This window comes from Bidens hawaiensis, unplaced genomic scaffold (assembly GCF_021521415.1).
Source record: "Bidens hawaiensis isolate Kalapana, Puna unplaced genomic scaffold, B.hawaiensis_p1.1 tig00062522_1, whole genome shotgun sequence".
NCBI classification, from domain to species: Eukaryota; Viridiplantae; Streptophyta; class Magnoliopsida; order Asterales; family Asteraceae; genus Bidens; species Bidens hawaiensis.
This window is the reverse complement of record NW_027501223.1, coordinates 2,259-9,422: the sequence shown is the minus strand read 5'-3', so window position 1 is coordinate 9,422 and position 7,164 is coordinate 2,259. Positions and strand designations below refer to the sequence as shown.

Here is a 7,164-nt window from a genome sequence, read left to right as displayed (position 1 = left end):
GTCAATAGTTTTGCCCCATTTCTTTATTCCATTTATCTATTCCTAGGTTGATGGATTACTTAACCGATGCAACAATCACTTCTACGCGTCACATCCACTTTCATCCACCTGGAAACCCTAAGCCAAAGTTACACCACGTGTCATTAACCGCCACACACCATCTGGTCCATAAAACCCGCCAAAACCTTAAACGGTCATTTGAAAGCTAAAAATGGATAACAATAACAAACCAGAATCAAAGAAAGAAGAAGAAAAGAAGAATGGAAAAGAAGAAGAGGAGCCTGAGCTGCCTCTCTTGTCACTTAACCATGTGTCTAGGGTTTGTAAGTCGGTGGAGGACTCGGTGGAGTTCTACAAGAAGGCGTTAGGGTTCGTGTCGATAGAGCGTCCGCAGTTGTTCGATTTCGATGGGGCGTGGTTGTTTAACTATGGGATAGGGATTCATTTGGTTCAATCTAAGGATGAAGAGAAGTTGCCTAGTAATGGTGATGAATTGGATCCCATGAATAATCATATATCCTTTCAGGTGCTTAATTAATCTCTTTTCTGTTATATGTGTTTATTCATATTTAGGGTTTATTATAAATGGGTTATTTTCAATAAAACTAGTGACAGATAGGGTTAGAACTGTGGATCAGTGTTATGATAATTAAATAGGTTATTTCAAAAAAAATTGTTGGGACAAAAGTTGAAGTATGAGAAAAAACAAAAACATTAGAAAGCTCTTTAATATCATTCAAGTATTAGTAACTTGGTTAAGCTATGCATGTACTATATGATGCACATATGTGAATATATGAATGGCTCATTAAATCGGTTATAGTCTGTTTGATTATATATTGTTACTCCATATAACTCTAGTAAATCTAGAGCTAATACGTGCTATAAAACCCGACTTTAAAACAGTAGTAATTCTATATAGCTAATACACCCACAATAACAGTAGTAATTCCGACTTTAAAACCGTAGTAATTCTATAGCTAATACGGGCAACAATAACAAGTCATGGATAATAAAGGTCATGGATAATAATGAGTCATGGATAATAATAATGTTACGATGAATGTAAATTTTAAATGACTTTTTTTTACATTAAAAAAAGCTGGTGACACAAGATGTGAATCTGGTGAGGATGGTATATTTTGGTTTTTTCGAAGTTACCTTACAGGTGTTATCAAATCACGTTCATGGGATAGTGAATTTGAATTCAGCTTCAACTTTACCAGACAAAAGTTGAAGTCGTATGAAAAACAAAAACTTTAAAACGCTCTTTAATAGCATCCGAGTATTAGTAAAAACTTGCTCTTTGATATCTATCATTTAAGTATTAGTAACTTGATTAAGCCATATGTGAATAAAATAAGGCTCATTGAATCAGTTATGGTTTGTTTGATACTAGATTAGATAACGTACTCTAGTAAATCTCAGATAACTCTAGTAATTCTAGAGCTAATACGTGTAACAAACCCCACCTTCAACACACATACTTATCTTAGTTAACGACTTACATACTTAAAAACAGAAATGGCTTAATTTGTTCATCAAGGTTTTAAAAAATAAAAGCAACTCCTATACAAAAAGAAATGGAGCATAATAGTTTGTTATATTCTTCTGTACAAGAAAAATAAGGCTTAATTTGTCCTTCATCTCTCTTCTTAAGTTTTGCCACTTCATCATTTGAAAAGTGTTAATTAGGGTGGTTTGTTATTGTGTAGTGTGAGGACATGGAGGCGTTGGAACGGAAACTGAAGGATTTGGACATCAAGTACAAGATGAGAACGGTGGGTGGGAAGACGGGGTGATTGACCAGCTGTTTTTTAATGATCCGGATGGATTTTTGATTGAAATATGTAACTGTGATAACGTGAAGCTCAAGCCTGCAGGTTCTTTTGGCCGGATTAAACTACCACACAACCGCCACAATCCGCCTGTCGAGCTAGACTCTAATGCTGCGAAAGCCAGCTGAATCTTGGGTTTCTACGTTTTCCAGTTGTATGGCGAGTTGTTTACTTAATTTGTACGTGTGATTCGTATGTGCTATGTTTCTTCATATCTTGAAAAATATATTGTTACTTATACACGATATGTTACTAATAATACTAGTTGATAAGATCAGACAAGACATCCAAAAAGTTCATAAAAAAATAGGGAAAATAGGGGTTTCACGTAGGGCCGGCATAGGGTATTCTCACTAAAGATAAGTTTGCCGGCATATGGTATTCTCACTAAAGATAGTTTTCTCCCAAAGGAGAAAATATAGATGGCTCGTAGTACGTTAGGAGGGTTTATATCGTAGTGCGTTAGGAGTCACATTAAAGATGAGTTTTCTCTTAAAGGTGGAAATATAGATAACTAGGTGGGTAGTGCCCGTCAATACTAGTTTGAAAATAACAAGTTACTATTATAATTATCATAATAATTATAGTGTGTCAATACTAGTTAAAAAAAACTAGTTACTATTACTATTATCTTAATAATTCTAGTGCGTTAGGAGGGTTTGGGTTGGGTAGGTGTCTCGGAAGTCCTAACATACGGGTAATTAAGTCGAATTACCCTCAATTTCACATGTATTGAGTCTTTACTGTCCTAACATACGGGTAAATAAGTCGAATTACCCTCAATTTTACATGTCTTGAGTCTTTACTCTTTACAATTATGCATGCCATGGCATTTAATATTACAAAGATGTTACTTTTAGTTAAGCAGAAAAGCTTCAAAAGACAATTCATGTACTTTTTTGTTGTGAATCAAAGAGCTCGAAAGCTCCAAAAGACAATTCATACTTTTTTTTTAATCAAAGTGCTCGATGCTTATGAATGTATTTGGTATATTTGTGAATGAATTTTTAAAATAAAAGGGAAAATATATTTATAATAAATTACAAGATCTAAATTAGGAAAACATATTAGAATAATAAGACTGTCAATTGGTTGTAATGGCTTTAATTGTGCTCCTCGATTTTGGGATCTAATAAATTGACCGATTCCGTGAAATCTTTTTCTTTTTTTAATTATTTTTTCAACACTCCCCCTCAAGTTGAGTAGTGGGGTCTCCGATACTCAACTTGCTTAGACAATGGCCGAAGATTCTCCCATTAACTGATCTTCTGAAAGAACAAACGGGAGTTCTATAATTCATGTTTGAAGCTTCTCACTAATAAAGTAATTGTCGACTTCTACATGTTTTGTTCGATCATGTTGGACTGGATTTTCTGAGATTTGAATTGCAGCTTCATTGTCACACATAGTTCTACTTCTATCTTTCGGGGGAAAACCGATTTCTGTTAAGAGCTTCCGAACCCATAAGACTTCTGTTAAACCGCGTGTTATTCCTCTGAATTCAGCTTCTGCACTTGAGAAAGAAACTACCTTCTGTTTTTTACTTCTCTAAGTTACCATGTTCCCGCCAACTAACGTGAAATATCCTGATGTAGACCTTCGATTCCCTTTATCTCCTGCTCAGTCAGCATCTGTATATACCTGAATATCTAAATGCCCGTTTGGTTTGAATAGAACCCCATGACTAGTTGTCCTCTTGAGATACCTGATGATTCTTAACACAGCTTCCATGTGAGCAACATGAGGTTGGTGCATGAATTGACTAACAACCCCAACATCGTAAGCTATATCAGGTTGAGTGTGTGCGAGATATATTAACTTTCCCACCAAAAGTTGGTATCTTTCTTTATTTGCCAATTCCGCTTCAGGTTCCATGTGCAATATGTGGTTCACTATCATGGGGGTTTCTATTGGTTTGCAGTCCATCATACCTGTCTCTGCTAGAAGATCAAGTTTATACTTGTGTTGACTGATAAAGATCCCTTGTTTAGATCTTAATACTTCAATTCTCAGAAAATACTTTAATCTTCCCAGGTCTTTCATTTCGAATTCTGCAAATAGATTCCTTTTTAGTTGTTCCATTTCTTCCTTGTCATTTTCTGTAATAATCAAGTCATCAACATATACAGTTAGACATGTTACAAGATTGTTTCTTCTTTTTAGGAACAATGTATGGTTTGCGTTACTTTGTTTAAAACCATAATTTTTCATTGCGAGGGTAAACCTTCCAAACCATGCCCTAGGAGATTGCTTTAACCGATATATAGATTTTTTTAACCGACAAAACTTCTTGATTTTTATTTTCCCTTGGGAATCCGGGAGGGCGGGAGGAGCCTCCATGTATATTTCATCTTTAATTCTCCATGAAGAAAAGCATTCTTTACGTCAAACTGGTGAAGTGGTCATCCTTTATTGGTGGGAATAGAGAAAAGAACTCTAATTGTGTCAATCCTGGCAACTGGCGAGAAGGTCTCGGAATAGTCAATTTCATATGTTTGAGTGTAAGCTTTAGCTACCAGTCGGGCTTTATATCTTTCAATACTTCCATCCGGTTTATGTTTAACAGAAAAAACCCACCGACATCCTACATGTTTTTTTTTCACGTGGGAGGGCACACATCTCCCATGTGACCTTCTTCTTCAAAGTCTCCATTTTGGTTTCCATCGCCTCTCTCCAGTTTTTTGAATTCAAAGCATCGTCAACAGTAGCCGGAGTTTCTTTAGATCATAGAGAAGTTAAAAAAGCTTTAGCTTCGTTAGATAAGTTTCCTTTAGCAATATTTTCAATTGGATACTTGGATTTCCGAGCATCTTTTTCTAGGGAGTATCGTTTGGTGGGACACCTCTATTTTCTCTTGGTGGCGGTACATCTTTTTTTATTGTACTTTCTTATATTTCTTCATCTGCTCTAGAGGCTTCTTCTTCTGAACTTTGGCTAACAGATTCTTGAACTTCAACCTGTTCTGTCATCATCTCACTTTCCTCATGGTTAGGAATAAAAGGAGTTTTGGGTTTGATTTCCTTGGTTGGTAATCTATTGATAAGGTATGAGGCAGTAGAGCAAGAGCCTCGGGCCAAAAAGATGTGGGCACACCGGATTCGATCATAAGAGCCAGAGTCATTTCTAAAAATAACCGGGTTATTTTGTTCAGAGACACCATTTTGTTCAGAGTGTCTTGGGAAGTGGTTTGGTGAATCATTCCCTTGGTTTCAAAAAATTGCTTCATGGAGGCATTAACAAATTCACCTCCATTATCGGATCGTAAGATTTGGATATTAGTTTTATATTGGGTTTGTATCATGGTATGAAACATGACAAATTTTCCCAAAAACTTCTGACTTGATTTTTAAGAAATATATATACCAACGTCATGCGGGTACAATCATCCACAAAAAGTAAAAAAAAAACGAAAATTTTGCCCTTCATTAACTTTAGCTAGACCCCAAACATCAGAATGAATCAAATGAAAAGGTATATCAACTCCGGTATTATTTGGTTTTAAACATTTGTCTACTGGCTTTTGGCCAAAACACAGGTTTCACATGTTGACATACTATTGGAAAATTTAGGAAACAAATATGTAAATAACCGGTAGAAGGGTGCCCCAATCTTCTATGCCATAGCCATGCTTCTCTATCCGTTGTTCATGAGCAAGCAATACAGTACCATTTGAAGTCACCTCATCCACATAATACAACCCTTGTCGTTCAGTGTCACGCCCAATGATCATCCCAGTCCTGATGTCCTGTAAGATACAAAAAGTATGGTGCATTAAGACGGTACAATTGAGCTCCTTTGTTACATGGCTAACAGACAATAGTTTATGTGACAGGGTGGAATATAAAGGCAGTTGGATAATTTAATTGTCGGAGATATTTCAACCGCCCCTCCCTTTTTTACCATCATGACACCCCCCCCTGTCACACCCGGCCCTGAGCGGCGGGAAACAGCCGGGCGCGCGCGAGTGGGGATTGATACTTAAGCACGGGCCATTGCAAACATTCAAGATAAGATTTTCATTGCGCATGAAATGTTTAATACAAATACATTACATTGTTTAAAAATTACATAAAATCATCCAAGTATAAAAACTGTTGAAGATTTCCACGCCATATCCCCTTGCGCGGCGAGAACAACCACGCGCATCGAAGGGATAGAACTAAAATCTTCCAAAAAGCTAGTTTTAGATGTTCAGCGTGAGGTGCTCTAAGTGTGACTCCATGCGCTACCTAGTTATCTCCTGAAAGACACGTAAAACATTTGAATCAGTATAAACTGAGTGAGTTCACAAGTTTTAGTAACTTGATAAATCGTATCGCGTCATAGTCTTGGCGAAAATCATATTAAAACACATTTCTGATTTCATGTCTAAACATATGCTTGATACACCGTATGAAAACATAGATCTGACAACATGTTTCTGTTAAGACCGTTCCGCGGGTTACGCGCGAACGTTTCTGGAAACGTACTCGTCTATGCAAAGTGGCGCTGCCACTACGAGCTAAAATAGTGTAATACCGTCCCGCGGGTTGCGCGTGGACATTTCTGAAAAGCCGGTGCTCGTCCATGCAAAGTGGAGCTGCCACTACGAGCGAATAATACTGTAATACCGTCCCGCGGGTTACGCGTGGACGTTGTGCCGGAAAACAAGGCGCTCGTCTGCGTAAGAGGAGCGACCTCTACGAGCGGGCTCAATCCCATAGTACTGCCCCATGACCATACTAGGCACTCGTCCATGCAAAGAGGTGCGACCCCTACGAGTGGGTGGATCAAACCAGCAGTCCCTACCCTTAGAGTTCCAATGGTAAAGTGATCACTTACTCGAGTTCTGGCGCACATACATCGTAAACCATAGATAACCGTTTGCATTGCTCATCATGAAACATAATTTAAAACACAATCATTTACATAACTTGTAAGTATACCATGATAAATCGTAATTTAAGCACGTGTCCCTCGCCCCGAAAACAGTTTAAAAACAGTGAAAATAGTGAAAATAGGGGGCTGTGAGACTCACCTGTGGTTCTTGTTAAGGGATTAATCGAGATTCGGGTTTTCTTGGTGTTGGCCTTTGAATTGAAGGTCTAGAATACGATTAAATAACAAGAAGTATTTATATTAAGATCAAGAAATAGGAGAATATAAGGGTGAAAGTAGATCTCAAGGTTATAATCTCGGCTTACCTAGTAACAGGATCGGAAATGAAAACAACGGATGCTTGGGAGATGATTAGTGCAAGTTTGCAGTTCTTAAGAGAGAAGTTTGAAGTGTGTTTGGGTGATAATTTGGGTTACATATTTATAGGCAAACTCAAGGGGAACACAAT

General features: G+C 37.4%; 1 pseudogene; it reads left to right on the top strand.

Moving 5' to 3' along the window:
• Nucleotides 1–211: 211 nt before the first annotated feature.
• Nucleotides 212–2,070, top strand: LOC143603722 (glyoxylase I 4 pseudogene; annotated as a pseudogene).
• The last annotated feature ends 5,094 nt before the right edge of the window (nt 2,071–7,164 follow it).